Source organism: Lepisosteus oculatus, chromosome 2 (genome assembly GCF_040954835.1).
Source record: "Lepisosteus oculatus isolate fLepOcu1 chromosome 2, fLepOcu1.hap2, whole genome shotgun sequence".
In the NCBI taxonomy this organism is placed as follows: domain Eukaryota; kingdom Metazoa; phylum Chordata; class Actinopteri; order Semionotiformes; family Lepisosteidae; genus Lepisosteus; species Lepisosteus oculatus.
Window position 1 is genome coordinate 38,080,537 of NC_090697.1, and position 19,415 is coordinate 38,099,951.

The 19,415-nt window shown below is 36.0% G+C and overlaps 1 protein-coding gene across 1 annotated transcript in view; it reads left to right on the forward strand.

Moving 5' to 3' along the window:
* Nucleotides 1–4,900: 4,900 nt before the first annotated feature.
* Nucleotides 4,901–19,415, forward strand: part of LOC102698599 (adhesion G protein-coupled receptor F5-like) — a 47,457-nt gene continuing 32,942 nt past the window's right edge. Inside the window, exon 1 of the mRNA XM_015351372.2 lies at nt 4,901–5,068. The gene's annotated coding sequence lies outside the window, so the exon portion shown is untranslated. The remainder of the gene's footprint in view (nt 5,069–19,415) is intronic.

The window sequence follows — 19,415 nt, forward strand, 5'->3', positions numbered from 1 at the left end:
TGAGAACATCATGTAATGGTTAACATGACTAGATTCCGTTTAACATAACTTGATATCAACCAACACACTATCTCAAACTTTTGTGTTCAATTAAGAAAATAACACATTATGTACAGTATAGGCCTAAATACAACAAATACATTTTTTTAAAAATAACCATAATACCGTAATACCTCTTTTGTAACAATGAAACTCTTTAGAAAAGGTACATTAAAATAAATTCACATTTAGAAGTCATGCTGGTAATGTTGCTCATGAGCCACAACTTTACTTTTACTTAAAGTATAATTATGGAGTATATTTCTTAAGCACAAGTACAGTAATGTGTAATAGTAATTGAAACATGTAAAACCATTCTCATAAAGAATTATGTCTACTACACCTGCTTTCAATAACTTCCGGTTTTGTCACTATAGATACTAATAATAGCTTGTAGCTTCTGACTCTATTTTTGAGTCAGTGTGGACAAAATCTATTGTATATAAACAATAAGACAACACTTAAAAGGTACTGTATAAGAGTATGTTAACATATAACATTACTTTGTTAAGACACTTGTGACCTGTTCTTCCACATCTGACACTTAAATATCAATACATGTCTTCATTATATCTAGATTAGAATGGTGTCTTACTTACTGGTTTCTATTAAAATAATAGACTTCAGAATATCATTAAATAAATTATATTTAATATAGTAAGGTAAAAGTATTAAAGTCAAATAATGCTTTTTAAACTGTCACTTTAAATTAACCTGACATGCATTTTTTGTATTTTGTAGAAATCACAGGCTTGATGGTAATAAAACTCAGGTATATAATGCACAATTCTGGTTGGAATTTTTTTATAGAATACTTTTGAATTCTTCAGCACTTTTTCAAGGCATGTGAAACTTGTTTCAATAGTTTTAAATTCACCACTTCAATTTTTCTTCCAACAGAGTTTTTTCTACCCAACGTTCTCTTAAAATATGCTTGATTTCCTCATACATTTGACAATTTCTTATGCAGCAATAATCCTACACAGTATTAGAGGAAGAAAGGTAAGATATTTTACTTTTATATTTTAATATTTTACTGATATGCTTGCCAACAGACCAATAGTAACCTACTTGTAGTATTATGATTTAATGACCCTAAATGAGAATTTCTTCAAATCCCCCTTCTTGACTTTATGTTATGTTATTGATATCTCTGACTTAAGTCAGAAATGAAAGACATAAGTGCTTGTAAAAGATTAAGAGTTATTATCATAGTAGACCATATGCAGGTACTTTAGACTAGCCAACCTAACCATTTTAAAGGACCCTTTTAAGAACCCCAAGACCAGTGCAGTTTTCTTCCTCTAACAATTATTTTATAGTAATTATCTCTCTCTCTGTTTCAAAAAGGAACATAAAACAAGATGTTATTAACAAGGTATATGCAAAAAATAGCATGATAGTACCAAGAAAAAGAAAAAAAGTTTTTGCATGTTGCACAGTCTTACTCTGTTCTTTGTCACATTCCAAAAAAATCTTCATATCAAAACGGCAACATCTCCCACACCTGAATTCCCTTCCATGCTGTCGCTGTCTGTACCTCCCATGAGGTCAGCTGTACTGATGTAAAAAAACAATTCCCTGTTTTATGGCAGTCCCTTCTTTGCCTTACTAGCATTTTCCTTGTCATGATAGCCTCAGAGCCATATGTTCCATTATGCCTGCTCTTGGTCTGCAAAAAGAAACAGAATAAGGGAAGCAGAACACAAATAAGTCCACCTATCTGCACAGTTTGAGGCTTATTTTTTGAGGCTTACTTGTTTTCTTTCTGGCCAGAACTCCAGGATGTGAGTAGTGGACAAGAACGTCAGGCAGATCACAATGGTAGGCAATCATAAACACATTTAATGTGTCACATTGACTGTGTTTTAAATGCAAGATATCTTGACATAAAAAGGAAAGGTTAGAAGACATGAAAGAGATAAAACAAACACATCATTCCTAAAAAAAGTTTGTCCCATTGTGTGTATAATTCAGTAAATATAACATCCATCCTGCTATCCTACTCCCAATTCTGTCACACTGTGAAATCGCATTTTAGGGAACACTTTTTCAAGCCATATTTCTCAAGCATTGTTTTACGGTTGAAAATGTGGTCTGTGTTTTATTCTGAGGAGTAATATAGGCTCATTTGGCTCTTTATACTCTATTGACCGGAATTCCAGTCATTTCCAATGTGAAGTGCGCCTTTAAAATGCATTGAAAAACCTTCCTAATTCTGTTTGTTCTACAATTTCTTAAAGATAAATCTTAATTGCAGATTGTGATCAAAAGTTCTAGATATGAGCTACACAATTCCAACAACTCTCAGTCTGGATAATTGTTGATCTCATTTAAAATTAAATATTTCCCTTGGTGGTCACTTGAATTCAGTTGTTTAAAATAGAAACAAATGAAGTAATGCACAAGAAACAGAAATGTGAACACAAATGTAATGTTGGCATTAAATGTAGCACACTGTCAAAATCAAAACGCATTAAGTATGCTAGTATGAGTGCCCCACTCATTAACAAGCCCTGGAAGCATTAACTAAAGAACTTGACTCATCAAGCAGTAAGGTTGTGGTCAGTTTGTACAAAAGACATTCTTTTTTTTGCAAGATATATTTCTTAATTTAAAATAATATTTTTATAACATGTTTGCTTTAAGGAGATTCTTCTCTACGTTATCACAATTACAGTGTCACAATAAATAATTTGAATAATGCAAAGGAAGGAACAAGTCAAATTTCAAGACTGGGTAAACACTTGGAAGCAGGTATCAACTTTGCAGAGGATGAAAAGCTCAATATACACTGAATGTCTCCTACTTTAAAAATGTAGAACACTCTGGTTACAAGCAGATTTTCCATCTGTATCCATTCCATGATACAATGATTCAAATGCCCTCAAGGTATGATATCATATTATATTGTATTTACAAAGCACAGTATATACATGAAGTGAATATTGTATATTTGCATATACAGTATACTTGTATATAGACTGTATATTGTAGGGATTTGGGTCAGAGAGCAGGCACCATTTTACTTAAGACAATATTGAAGTGGAAGTTTTTCTTTGGGTTTTCTCATGCCACAGAAACTACTGTACTTCTTATGCTTCCCCGAGCATTTCAATTCCATCAGCTGTTTGCTCTGTTCTGGGAGTGCCCCGGTGCAGAGAGAGGGAGTTTCTTACTGATTTACTCTCTTGGCCTGGCATCCTGGAATAAAATTAAGTCCTGATTGCAGTCACAAGATTGGATAAGTCAGTGTGCCAGGTCATTTGGAGAGAGAGGAGGATACAGTAAGTTAACCACAGAAATTGAGGTGGGTGCTAGCATTTAACGTATGGCATCACAATTGATGTTTTGTTAAGATGTTATCATGTTTAATCCTGATCTCCTGTATCCACCTTGCAGATCCCTCAAGGCAAGACAATCCTTTAGGTAATGTACAGTACCATGATCTCTTGCCCATTGTCCTGGTCAGGAAGCGAATAGCAGACTGATTGGAGCTGAGCTGCACCACATATCATTAGAATGTTTCAGAATGGACAGAACGTTACAATGTCCTGGTCTGGTTTGCAGTCCTGGGAGAAGTTTCTTATCAGAAGTGACCCTGTTAGCTACTTTCCTCTGTTTTACACAGAGGCCCAAGTTGCTTTGCCAAGGCAAGAGGAATATTATTAGAAATATTTTATAACACTTAATTCTAAGTGTAATAGTATGCCTTGCTGTTACAGGAAAATGTTACAATAGAGTTGTACTGTATATATCGCTGGAAGACACTGGGGATTACAAGCACTCATTGAAAAAGAGCAACCACTGGCATTATATTTTCAGTAATTAGTACAGTTTCCAATTGGTGGTGCAGGATGTACTATAATTGACATTTGGTTAGTTTATTGGAGAATTCACCAATACATCATGCTTGGTTTGAAATCCAGCAGACAGCACAGTGTCACAATACATGTTTGTGCCCATTGTATGTAATAAGGAGGAAACTCCAAGAAGGTATTGACAGCAGAGAGGGGTAAAATGAATGGGTTGTAATGTGCATCTGCAAATACGTCGCACATTTTCACTCTCCTGTTATGTTTTCAAGTATTTTCACCTATGGAAATGGCAAATACTGTGCTACTGAGCAGTATAATGCAGTTACGCAAAAACAATTATCTGATTTGTTACTACCATAAAACCCCTTTGAAAGGTTTTGAGAGAAAACTGTTCAAGAAGCAGAGATGGTAGCTAGAATGTGATGTCATAAATGCATCTTCAGTTTTCCTGGATATGCCTACTACTACCACCACGGTGTTGTAGTATCTGTAAAAAAATGCATTATATAACAAGTTCATTTCAACTGCTTGAAAACACTACTGAAAGGTTCTTTAAAGTTAGATGTGACAGCAATTACATTACACTGGTCTATGATCTGGATTCTGACCACCTACAGCTTAATTGTGATTTGATGATTGATATAGCAAACGTATGGGGTATCAAGTTGTCAACATTTGAACATTTGACAGATCGTTCCTAAACCTCTGATAGATTAAAATAGTGTAGTTTTTTAATTAAATCTTTTGATTAAATTGTGATCAGTAGATCCAATGGAAATGATGAGTCTATTCTGTTGTTTTACTGGCTACAGTAATGAATTTGTTTCTCATTTAATAAGATACGTTCATTAACTGAAGATTCCTTTTTTTGTTTACCAAGCTGAAAGTGAAAATATGAGGAAGCAAATGAAAGAAAAATGAACCTGTTGGACAAGTGTGTGCTGACTCTTCATACTCTGTTTCAGGAAGACGTGTTTTTTATTACAATGGAGGTGGGTCTAACACCAGACACCCCCGGAAACTAGGTGTGTCTAACACTGGACTCCACATGATGCAGATTAACTTGCTTTTCAAAGAAACACTGTTCTGAACCAAAGACATCGCTGCCAGACAAATGAACATGCCTTGTCTCCTGGTGGTTCTTGGAATCAAATAATTTATAGGCACATAGAAGAAAGTTCTGACAAGGAAAAAAAAAACATTTCAGGCAGGTAAGATAAGTCAATTTCTTTCACAAAGCATTTCTCGTGTTAACCTAAATGCAGACTTGTGTTTGTATGAAACTAGCATTAATGTAGTAGAGACAGAATGTTTTCAGGAATTAGTTTCACTTTATGAATATGTTGTACCCTTAATTCCTCCACAATCTTAACAATTGTGAATTCTAAATTTGTTTTTAAATTCCAGTACAGTATATTGTTTATATTAAGACAACATTTTCAATGTGATACTGAATGGTAATCTGAACCTTAAAGCAATAAGCATAACTTCTGTGAATTAGGTTTATGATACAGTATGAGATACTGAGAAAAAATAAAATGAAACAACTAATGGAACCAATGGAACCAATAGCATTACTTGCATTTTAATACCTCCTTGTATTTCGGCTTATCATTTTGGGGACTGAAATACTACATTTAATTGGTCATACTACTAAATTAAATTGGCAAGTGTGATAGAATAGTTAAAATAGCATTTCAGATTACTTTCAATTTGTAGAGTTGTCATCACATTTTTGAAGATTGTGCTCAATGTGAAGATTCTTAAATGATTTGAAAGTTGAATGATCACCAAGAACTCTATTAATAATAGTCAAAGTTGTTATGATATAAAAAGTGTGAATGTTTCTGCTCACTACATACTTATATTTTGACTCCTGATATATTAGATGTCTAATGTTTTTGTACATCAGTGTATGTTTTTTACTGATAGTGCCTGTACTACAAATATATGAAGGCACGTCAATACTTTTCATTTATTGAGCTTTGCACACAAAAATAATTTTTAATTATATAATCGTGATCACTTTTATTCTTATAGTGTGCTTTTCAATCCAGAGCATAATCAAGGAAATACATAATAGAATGTACAGTAAAATACATGAAAAAATGTATAAACATGAAATTAAGTTAAAAGATAAAGGCCATCAAAAATAATGAAGTTTTAAGATGATTAAAAAAGATCAAAGATAGTGCGTTTTTAATACGGTCAGGAAGAATATTCCAAAGACAGGAGAATACCACTGAAAAGGCTAAGTCACCTAATGGACAATGTGAGGTCCTTGAAACACTGAGAAGCATAGAGCCAGTGAAACAAAATGAGTAAAACGAGACGTGTGAGGATAGTAACTCTTGAAGGAATATAGAAGACAGATCTGTTACGGACACGGACTAAGATCCGTGTCAGGTCTTGTAGTAGAGCCTATACAATGTGGTAAGAGCTGGAGAAAACAGGAGGCGTGGTAAAAGGGAACAAACAGGGGTTTAATAGTGCACAAAATAATAGTGACAATCCATGAGACAGTGAGAGAGGGAGACAAAGAACAGCATCCAAATCCAAACAGGTCCAAAGGCAGGTCAGGGCATAGTCCGAGAGTCCATCAGCAAGAAATCCATCCTGGGACGTGACAAGGTTTAAATCCCCGGGAGGGGGGAACACACAGTGACAAAACGTGGAGGTCCAAAGGTGGCGGGGTGTGATCCTCCAGACCCTGGGCTCGGGAAGCGGGGATGAGGCCTATGCCCTCAGGAAACGGACGTAGGGTTTCCTGGTGCCAGGCGGGCCTCGCAACATCCTTACCCTAATGATGAACCCCGAGGACTGGAGGAGCTAGTCTTTATACACCTAAAATGGTACACTTGGGGAGCTTAATCACAAGAACAAGAACAGGAGTAGTGGAGCGGCCTCGAGGGAGGGATGTCAGGCATGACAAGACCAAGCACCCTGTGGATCAACGAGACAGTCTCAATCTTTTAAGAGACTGGCAGACAGTGCACCTTTTTCAGCACAGGAGAATTACAGTCAGACTTGGTCAGCACTCAAGCAGTACAGTTCTGAATAGTGTTGTTCTTAACAGTACAGTGTTGATGGAACAATTTAAGGATTCAGTCATGTGTGTAGGTAGATCTGAGTATAATCATCATAATAGTGGAAGTCAGCCTTTTTTGTTTCTGATAATCTGGTCTAAATATTGCAGTACTGAAAAATAAGGGCTGAAGACTGAGCCCTGAAAACTCAGAGATGAGAGATGCAGGTTTTGATTTAAAGTTGTCAAGGCTGATAAATTGATGTAACAAGTTATAACAGAAACTGCTCATTGAAACACTAAAAAAATGTATTCAATAATAAGTTATATTTATTGGAAATATGTTTGGGGTCTTTACTTTTTAAGAATACAAAATTCTTGTATTCATGACCCACCTGCATCTTCCTGGATAAAACAACATGAAAGTCTATAAACCTCGGTAATTCATACTCTTAATTATCTAACTGACAAGGCATGTTTGAAGATTGCAGTTATATTTTAGTTCCTTGTTTTTTTGTCCTTCATAAAACAGTTTCATTACTTATAATATATGATTTAAAGACAGGTAGTTCTTTTGTACGGGTATTTTACGTATATAACATAGAAAATGTAATGTTTTTTTAATTGAAGATATGAGCGTAAAAAAGCTCTTTCCATATTAATATAGTTTAAAATGTAGGCAAGGATATTTTATATAATCATGGGAAAAAATTCTACCTCTTTGTCTAGATTTGTGCTGGATTTTTTTTTGCAACACCTACAACAATTTATAAGCCTTATCATGTTACATGGCTTCAACAAAAAGAGCACATAGGCCTAGCTTCCTAATTATTCGAGTTATTCAACCAAATGGAGGTTTGGGGGAGATCAAACTTGATCTTCTGCCAGATTTCATAATTGCACATCCACCCGTTGAACCCCAGCCTATCTATCAGTGTTTTATTGTTCTCTTACCCTGATTCTCCTTTCCTGCTGGCCCATTTGTTGTACCAAGCATGTTCACTGTACCAGTCTACATCTGGTTCTGGGTCTTCATTCACAACTCACACCATACCCTGTACCCAGGAAGCAGCCAACCATGTACGGTGTTGGCCCCTGATTCCCAGCCCCCACTAAACACTTCCACTAGCAGTCCAGGGAAACTAATCTCCCACTTGCCATCAAAAACCAAGAAATGTTGCCAGCATTTTTGGGGGTTACACCTGGAATCTATCCTCTGTCATTCAGATTAAGGAAACTGACCTCAGACAGTCAGGTAAAGGTATTTCTATACTTCAAGCTTGATTCTACTATTAACCCTCCATGTCTTTTTATTCTAATCACTCCCTTTGTTTTTGTCAGTCAGCCATTCCACCTGTTCACAATCAAGTATCAGCAAACAGTTATATGCTATTGGTTTCTACACCACCTCATCATCAGGCTAACCAAACTTGATCTCAGCACCAATAGTTCTAATGTTACCCTTTTATGGTCGGCATCGCTTATTCCACAACCCATTATTGCATTTTCTACTATCACACCCTAGATCAGTGTCACTGACCCTGCATGTATCCAAACTGACCTGATCAACCAAAAGCTTGCGTACCGTAGGCTCTTTATTGATTATCCCCTGGGAAAAAAATGTTTTGCGGCATGGTCAAATACAACAACACAACAAAGATAGACAAATATTACCAACAGAGAACATAATACAATAGTGTTACAGGAGATAAAAGACTTACTTTACATTGTTTAAGAGTCATATTACATATTCCCGAGTCCGTTACTTTTACACTTTTACTTTTAGGGGATGAGATACACACTCCACAATACTCTTGGCCTTCTTTACAAGAAGAGGATATGTAACTTGTTTTGATTTGCCCCAATTTTTTTTGCTACTTATTTTCAGTAATGTTCCCAACTTATTACAATAAACTGTTCTGATGTTGCCATACCTACAAGTGAGACAGTCTATTACACTTTCAATAAATAGTATGATCATTTTCAATCATTTTGCTTTGGTTTCAGTGCAAGTTCTCCACCAAGGCATTTGAAGATGCATCAGCATGTTCATTGTAATGTTGCCTTGACGTGTACCATGAATTCTGCTACAGCTCTGATAAGGTTTTTAATTTATTTTTTTAGGACAGCTAGACTTTTTACCTTTCTAAAGTTTTAGTCAGTGTTCCTGGCATTAAATGATACATTTCCCACTAAGAACCTTAGAAATCATTTCAGTTCTAAAGTTGAAGGCACTCAGTTCAGAAGTAACAGAAGTTTTTTTCAATATGAAAGACACCAAAAATCATTTTCTTAATTTTTTTATATAATTAAGTTAATTTTCAACCTTTCGTGACAGTGGCTTTTGTTAAAGCCTCACTGTAATCCTATAGGCGAACACATTTCTTTTGTATGACAAACAGAAGAAAAATATCTCTGCATCACCATTAAGATCAGATTAATCAGACAGACCCTACGTGTATTATGTCATAACATCCAGGCGTACATTTTTAACATACCTGGTATGAAGTTCATGGTATTCGTGGTATGAGCATGGAGAAAAAATGAAAATGAAACAAATATCTTACTTTCTGTCATTGAGGAAGGTATTAAAGTATTATTAGTGACTGCACACTTTCTGATCTATCGTCTGCATGGCATGTCATGACAAGCTGGGAATACAAATGCCATATTGTGGCTCCCTATTTGTGAGGAAGTCAAAATTGTAACATCTTGGGTGTGAATTCCAAAAAGACAAGAACAGCAATTAAAAAATGATCAGTCACTTTTCAATAATAGAAAAGTTATACTTAAGACAAGCATACACCACCACTTTATTAAATTAATCAGAGAATGTTATCGAGCATGGCATTTTTGTGATAATGTTCAAGCCTCATGTTCCTGGAATGCTTACAAATGGGTGATAATCTTGTCACACGCAATGCTAGGTTTTTACTTGCATTAAATAATTCTGTAAGAAAGAATAAATGTAGAAAACGAGATGTACAGGCAAAGTAGTGGATCCTAAATTATGACGTGAGAGAAGAATATATAGTAACTTGTAAGTGTAAGTCACTGTCCTGTATTGTTACATGAATTATAAACTTACTGTACTGTATACTCACAGAGTCCCCTGTATCTAAATGCAAATTGTTTCCTGAAGATATTTCAAACTATAATCCATGTCTACTTCAGGAAACATGTTCTATTCTGGCATACTGTAAGTATAATTTAGCAAATACTATTAAGGGAAACAAGTTTCTAGTAGCACATATTGTACAGGTATCTTGCTCAGTGTCCTGATACCACTGATTGGACAAGTAAAACTGTAAAGGCCAGTCTAAGTTATTTTGAGACGTAAAGAACTTTTTCAATATAAGTTTAAGACTAAGTTTAGATTTGGTTACTGAAAGACTACAGGTTATTTCTAACTTGTTTGTGGCTACAGATTTTGCATAATGTACTGATACAATACATGGTTTTGACATGGGGACCAAATATGAATGCTTATACATTTCCAACTACGATGAGTGCTTACACAGTGTGAAAAGCCTATACTGTCTATTTTTTCTAACCATTTATGAAATATTTAAACTATGCCAAAGCTGGAGCATTTAAAACAGGTTTCTCAAGGAACTTAACACTTATTTTCATCAGCAAGGTATTTAGGCTCTATACATCTAACGTCAGAGGGTCACGTGTCACTGGGTTTCGCTTCAGATATTATCTTCAACATGTGTACTAGGAGTGCAGGGAAGGATAATCTATGTAGACATTTATGATTGCATTGCTGAAGACATTTATGACATGATATGACTGTAGTATTTGAAAGTGAATCAAAATTATCTTTATATTTAGTGTTATCATATTATTTAACTCTAACTTCTGTCATTGTTCAGTTTTATTAAAAAAAATCTTTATAAAATTGAATAATTTTTTAACTGTTATTGCTGGTACCACAAAACTCATATGTACCACATATGTATCTTCACAGCTGTAAACCAATATCAAATTTAGATAACTTAAAGCTCATCATTAACAATTCATAGTAATGCAAACTCTATCTACTGTATAAGCTGTAGAGGTTGAAAAGAGTTTAAATAAATGCAAAGCCAATATCAAACTAATGTTTCTGTAGTTATAATTTTTAAGTAAATATTTAAAAATGTATGCACCTAACTAGTATTAGCCTGACATTATGCTTCCTAAAAAATGTTGATTCCTCTCCAGAATTATACGAAATTGTATTATTAAAGTATAAGATCAATTTGAATCAGCAAAATTTGGACAATTAAAGACTTGGTCAATTATAACAATTAAATTAATAACTGGTCTCAATGACAATATAAAGGAGGAAAAAGAAAATCACTAGGTGCGAAAGGATAAGGACACTGCAGGCAAGGGCAAAGATTCACATAAGCACTGGATTGTCAGCAGAATCACCTAAATTAAAAAGATTTAGAAAGTATAAGAAAACATCTCACAAATCTTAATCTTAGAGACTGAGAACTTAAATGAGAAAAATTATAATAAAAAATACAGAATCACTAGAAATGCTGAGCTCAAGAATGTCACACTGCAGGATCAAATATGTTTGATCACTAGACCTTGCTTTCCAGACACGACATGAGGGTGCATTGTGATTATCATAGACAGGTTAAGGTAATAAAAGTAGGTTACTGGCCAAGTAGATGAAACTGGTAGAGCTTGTTTGGCAGTGATTATGATTACCTTGAATGTTTCTTATAATCTGAATAATTCTTTGAAATTATATACAGTAGGATGAGGCATGCTGATGTCTCACAGCTCTTTGAGCCTGAATTCAAATCCAGACTGAAATGTACAGTAAAATATGTACTGTATACAGTATGTTTTCCCTCATGCTCACGTGTTTTTTCTGGGTGCTCCGATTTCCTCCCATAAACCATAAACAAATAACAGAAGAAAAGCCTAAGCTGTGCATTGAACTCTTGCTTAACCTTATTCATGAAATGCATGTTTAATATAGGCCAAGAAGCTGAAATGCTTTCCGTCCGACAACTTTCAAAGAAGGTTTCTCTCTAAGACTCCTCTCAAAATTTCCCCAAAATTCAAAAATTCACAAAACTCAGTTTCTTTCACAGAAACCCACAAGGTTTCTCTAGTTCCTGGTCTTTCTTTCTGTCCTCCACACGACACACATCATTCTACTCGGTGACTGACCCTGGAAGCTTCCTCTTCTTGCTTTTTTTTAATGATTTACCTGACCAATTGGCTTCCTGAAATTGGTCAAGGCACAGAGCAGCAGCTCATTCCCCAGATTCTTCTGGGGGAATGTGGTCCTGCAAAGCTGTGCTCTCACTATACATACAGATGCAGCCATCTATAATGCACATCATTCTTATGTTAACAGTAAGCATAGCGCATTATATCACTGTTTTGGCTGGTGTGCCACAATCAGCCTTTAACTTCTCAAAACAGATCAATAGGTGGCACTTGTGTTGTGTTAGATGTTACTGAAATGGCAGCTTAATTTAATCTTTGCTTTTATTATTCTAATAATCATACAGTATGTCTTGAAAATATTACATTGTATTTGCAGTATAAACATACAGTGTAAAATACATAGCCTAACAACCATTTCAATTGGAATGTGGCTGTACAGTATGTTTTTATTTCTGAAAAGGGGGTGATATTTCAGGAAGTGACTATAACCTACTGTAGTTAGAACAACTGAAATAGTTAATATTGCAACTTGCCATTATACAGTTGTAAATGTGTAAATTACCGTGTCTAAATGATCTAGGCAGTGCACATGAATAGCAGTAGTTGCAGTTGTTGATGAGCAGTATAGATGTCTGTGGATATTCACAGTTTTTTTTGCCTCTGTGTGGAATGTCAGAAAATGTAGTTTTTGGTGTCTGGGTTTTTGGCTTGCATACCTAGCTAAAATCTACAATACATGCTATAACAAAAACTACAATAGTGAAATTAATAATAGCTTTAAATGTAAAATTAATTAATACCACTCCAATGCAAAAGTATTGTACATACTGTATTTCTCTTTTGTCTTTCTCCCCTCAGTTAATCTTTACTACCATAAGAGATAAAGACCTAGAAAATTCACCAGGAATTATTGAAGATATTATTGAAGATCACTTGAAGATCACTATTGAGAAACCACATCAACCCACAAAACACACTTACTGATTTTACAAAATCAGAAAAAAATCTAATATTGTATATACTGTAGTTAGAGATATACAGTATACACATATATGTTTAGGATATTATGTATATATATGATATTTAAGGTATGGAATATCATAAAAATCAGAGGTTCTATCCCAATAGTTGGAATTAATTAGAAAAAGATGCACATAAGCACTGGAGAGTCAGTAGAATCCCCTAAATCAAAAAGATTTAGAAAGTGTAGCAAACCATCTCACAAAGCTTACTCAGAGACTGAGAACTTTAATTAAGAAATTTTAGAATAAAAAAAATACAAAATCACCAGAAATGCTGAGCTCAAGAATGTCACAACGCAGGATCACGACCAGAGATGTGAGAAATCAGAGCAGTGATGTTAGAAAAATGCTGTATCTTGAGCGTAGGCAGACTACTGTGGCCATGGGGAAAAATAAAAAATGAAAACTCATACAATGGACATTCTTTCTCCTAATTAGACTTTTTTATCTCCTTTGTAGGACTTTATAAACTCCTAAATAGGACATTTTATTTCCTCATTAGGATTTGCTTGTGTATTGTCCAATGATTGTGATGGGTCAGAGTTAAGTGCATGACATGATGGAAGAGATTGTATGTGTTTATTTATAAATTGGTCTTAGTTACCAGGTCATTCATAAGACTTTATCCGCAATTAGTATAACAGCGATCAGTATGAGAACATTAAAATGGACCTCAAAATGTTCACATTTATTTTGCCGTAAATACTATTTAGTAAATACATTATTCTTGCTGCAGGAAAAGCAAAGTATCTGCAGATTATATGGATACAATGATATCAAGTGTATTTAGAATGGATTAGTAGTGACTTAAGAACTGTTAGACAAATTTTAATTGTTATTGAGTGCAATGAGGTTGATCAATACCAGCAACATAAAATTCAATGGAGAGTGTATTACAACTTTGAACTAGATTATCTGTAGTATACTGTATGTACAGCTATGACAAACTGAAACCTTATGGCATCCAGTATGCATTAACGGGGCTATACATAGGTTTTCAAGGTAAATTATCTGAATTGAAGCCAATAAAACAGTATTCCCAATATAGTTGCAGCAAAAAAAAATCTGTTGGGAGTGTTGCAATTTGACAAAGCAACTTTAAGCACAGAGCTTTGCAGCCACCTGCCAAGAACTTGGCATATCATAGTCTGATGCATGCATTCCCCTACTAAAATATTTCTGATACTGTACCTCTTACAACAATTAAAAAATGTATCACTGCTGAAAACAAGGGAAACCAATTATATATGGCAAATGCATTTCTCTTAAAGAGATGCACCATCTTTTTTCGTTTGCTCCTTAAAAAAATCGAACCATCTCCTTCTCTCACCCTGCCTCCTGGTACAACGACCATCTGCAATCTACGAAGGCAGCCACCCACAGACTTGAGCGTACAGTAGGTGGCGTCTTTCTGGCCTAAATGTACATTATCAGGCTTGGAGAGATTACTTATCTGAATATAAGGTTACTATAGAGTCTGCTAGATCCACCTACTTCACTCACACCATTGAAAATCACCAAAACAACCCCAGACATCTTTTCTCCACCATCAACAGACTGCTCAAGCCAAACTGCCACACCACATAACCTGCCTCATCACAACTTTACAAAACATTCTTAGATTTCTTTAGTTCTAAGATTGACAACATCTGGTATCATATTCTATCTACTACACATATCATTTACACACCCCCTCCCTCCTCATCCAACTTCTCTGGTTCCCTTCTTGCCAGCTTCTCTCTTCTTGACTCAGCATCCCTCAATAAACTAGTTACACACATGAAACCCACCACTTCTATTTTAGATCCCATTCCCACCACTTTATTTCAGTCCTGTTTCTCTTCTCTCTGTCCCATTGACCTCAATATTATACATGAATCCATGAGCACTGGCATTGTGCCAACGGTCCTCAAAACTGCTGCCATTACCCCCGTGCCAAAAAAGCCTAACATGGCTCTCGACAATCTTAACAATTTTCGCCCCTTTCTTACCCTTTCTTGCTAAAATTCTAGAATGTGTTGTCACGCTTCAGTTACATAACCACCTCATGACAAACAACCTTTTCGAACCCCTCCAATCTGGCTTCCGTCAACTTCACAGCACAGAAACTGCCCTGGTCAAAGTCACTAACGATCTTCTAATAGCTTCTGATTCTGGTTCTCTTTCTATAATCATCTTTCTTGATCTCAGTGCTGCTTTTGACACTGTTGACAATAACATCTTACTTTCTCATCTTGAGACTGTGTTTGGAGCTCTGACACTGCTCTCAAATGGTTCAAATCTTACCTCACTGATCGCAGTCGCTTTGTCTCTCTTAATGGGTACAGGTCTGAAATCGGTCTTGTTAAGTCTGGTGTTCCTCAGGGTTCAATATTGGGCCCCTTGCTCTTCAGCATTTACATGTTCCCACTTGGTCAGCTTTTAAGATCACACGGCCTTAGCTTTCATTTTTACGCTGACGATACTCAAATATACATCCATACCAAACCTGACACTGATGTGGCTGTCTCTATTCTATCTAATTGCATCTCTGACATAAAAAATTGGATGAATCAAAACTTCCTTCATCTTAACTGCGACAAGACCGAAGTCATGCTCATTGGCACCCCCCATCAACTTCGTAAAGCCAGTCCTGTAACCCTATCTGTAGATTGTTCTGTACTTGAGCTTCAGTCAAAATTATATTATATTAGATTCTGGCTTAACATTCTACCCCCATTTGCAGCATACTGTCAAAACATATTTTTTTCACCTTAAAAATATCGATAGACTATGCCCTATGCTATCTTTAACTCTGGCTGAAAAGCTGATCAACAAATTTGTGTTATCTCGAATTGACTACTGTAATGCTCTACTCGCTGGGGTATCTAAATTTACTCTGAAAAAACTGCAGTATGTCCAAAATTCAGCAGCCAGAATCCTGACCAGGTCTAGTCCAAGTGATCACATCACTCCTATCCTGGAGTCCTTGCACTGGCTTCCGGTTAAATTCTGTGTAGACTTTAAAATCCTCATGCTCACCTATAAGGCTCTGCATGGCTTGGCACCTCAGTACCTGTCTGAACTATTATCGCCCTACTCCCCACCTCGCTCTTCTAATTCTGCTCTCCTTACCGTCCTCCAAGTCCGTCTACATTGTATGGGTGACAGGGCCTTCTCCTGTTATGCCTCCAAGCTCTGGAACTCTCTCCCCAAGGATATCAGAGAGTCACCTTCTCTAAACTCCTTCAAATCCAGACTCAAAACCCTCTTCTTCAGAAAAGCCTTTACTTAACTGGTTCTACTCTTCACCCCTCTGCTTTTCCTAGTACCACCATCCACAGTCTCCTCTATATATTATAATTGTGTTTTATCTTGTGTATTCTTCTTATTTATTGTTGTTTTCATCCTGTAAAACGCTTTGAGAAGCCACCTTTAAAGGCACTATATAAAATAAAGTTGATTATTATTTTTATGATTAGTAGTAGTATTATGCTGTATGGCAATGTCCTTTTGTGGCGAGAGGTTACTTTCCAAACTACTTTCAAAAACAATAGTTTAGGAAAGTCGCCTCTCACCTGAACACCAAACATTTATGCTACTGTACTTACTGGGCTGGGCAAATATATCATATGTACAGTATGCCATATACAGAGGAGTATCAAAAGTCCTGCATAAAAAAAATGTCCAACGTATGAGTTTATGAAATCCCAATTTATGAGATAAAAATACTAATTAGGAATACTAATTTATTTTTTCCTTGTGGCATTAGGACATTGTCGAACAGAGCTAACAACTGTGGTTAAAAATGGTTTATGTTAAAGCATGTTTTTACATTTAATTTTATTTAATTAAAAGTTTATTTTTATTTAATTCCAAAACTTATTATGGAATTAATATCAATAAGTTATTATTGAATTAATATAAATACAATTAATATTTTATTTGTATTACTGTTATTTAATTTTAATTTACCACCAGATCCCACTGTTTTTTATGCTTTATTTGTTCACCCATTTGTAGCTTATCCTGATGTTCAAGTTTAAGCTTTATATTAAAAATGCAAATGTATATTTATGCTTAAGAACATGATGGACAGGTGAAGTTTTACTCATACTGCAGCATGACTTGTCTCACTGAATTTCAAATGATATCAAATCCCACTTTTTCACATTTCATCTGTGCAGATACCTCTTGGTCATTTTTCACTCTGCATGGGTCTCAGCCTCCTCGTTCTCAAAGGGTAGAAGGTGGAAGATGGAGAGATGTGAATGCATTTTTATTTTGGTTTCATAACATCACTGATCTTAAATCTTTATTTTTGTTGACTTTTTAATGCCACTTTAAGGTCTAATGGAAAACTAAACAAATTGTCAATTCTCTAGTCTCTAGGTCAGCTAGAGAAAAACAAACTGAAAGCTGTCTTCAAACACTGAAAGAGGTATAGCAATGCAATTTTTATATTTCAGGGTTAGAAAAAATCGACATTGATGAGTGCATTTCAAACCACAATAAAAAGTAAAATGCATACAGTAAAGTGTAAAACCTCCAATCTATAACACAAAATAGATTAAATTTCCAGGTATGCACAGTGCTATATTGCCATCAGTCTCTGTGATTCAGAATGAGGGAACAAAACGTCCGGTGATGTGAAATGGCCGTATTGAAAACAAGCAGGCTTGTGAATACATCTCTTTCAATCCCATATAAACATTGCTCTTGACTTTGAGATGGTTTTGCAAACAAATACCACTTACTTGTTAACTCTGCACGCAGATCATGTTGGAATGTTTTTATGGTGACTGCAGCACAACCTGTACTTATTTCTTCTTGCATCATATTACATTACTCATTACAGTAATTAGTGAGCAGGAAGTGTGGCTTCACGTCACTGTTCCCGTAAACTCTTGTCAACAAAGCGTGACAGTCATGGTTTCGCGCGGGGTCGTGCCCCCCACCGCCCATTCCGGCCCCCACACCTGGGGCGCGAACCCGGCGTAAAGCAACAGGGCTCGAACTGCGTGAGCTAAAGGAGACCTCCCTCACCCCAGGCAGCTGAGGACCCTGCTATGCGCAGTGAGAGCACTGACGTCACCACACTAGCTCCGCTACACCCTTCCCTGCTGAACTTCAGCTCGTCGAAGGACACTCCACACTCCCGCCCGGGTCACGGCACCAATGTGACAGTCACGGTTCCGCAAGTGGTCGTGCCCCCCGCCGCCCATTCTGGCCCCCACACCTGGGGCACGAACCCGGGTCTCCTGCGTAACGCAACATGGCACCAACCGCTAGAGCTAAAGGAGACCTCCCTCAGCCCAGGACCCTGCTACGCGCAGTGAGGGCGCTGTCGTCACCACACTAGCTCCGCTACAATACCAACTATACAGTGCTTTCACAAAGTTCACGATTTTGTGTTTAATTCAGAATTTGTAAAATTTTGCAATGCCATAAATTATTTTATTTTGTTACCAAGATTTAATAACTGGACTGAGAAATTGGTGAGTGTGTGGAGTTAATACGTAGCGTGTGTTATCCTTCCCTCCACCCTCCTATGCGGTATGAGTGTGTGTGTGCCGTGTCCCAAATTAGGACATTCTTCTGGCTTTTTAAAGTGAGTTTGTTCAACACAATGCATTGTAAATATCTGATGAATTGTAACAAAAAATATGTTCTTCTGAGTGTAATATCTTAAACAGAATGTCTCAAATGAAAATGGCGATGCACAATAGCGTGGAAAGCTTCTGTGAGCTCAATTGTGATTTCTGTTTAAGGGCATCTTTAAATACCCTTACTCTCACCAAGCACCCTGTAGATTATTGGTTTTGTAGTCAAATGACCAATAAAACTAGTTTTCTTTACTGCCCCTATGTTTGCCACATGTTTGCTCACTAAACACTACTGTGGATCATTCAAGTTATTACTTCATTTATTATTAATATTATTTTAATATTTAACATACTGTAGGTTAAACTCAGGTCTCCTGTGTGGCAAGCAAGACCACTGAAATGCCAATGCATCACTGTGATTGGATATACAAAATTAAAACTGCAAGAGTCCCTGCTTGCAGAGCAAGCAAAATGAAACAAACCCAAAGTGGAAAGTGAAAGAAACAGTACACAAAGTATACAAAATGACTAATAATTCAGTATACTGCATGACATCGAAAATAAGTTACATTAGTTATATAGCATTGTGACATATTATTTTATTTAGAGTTGTGTGAAATCATTGTATTTAATGAAATTGTCACTAGTAAAGTATTAGTACTGTATAGCATGATTGGTACAGGAAAGACAAATGGGATAATAAACATTTAATTTTTACTATTAAAATAACATTGACAACCAT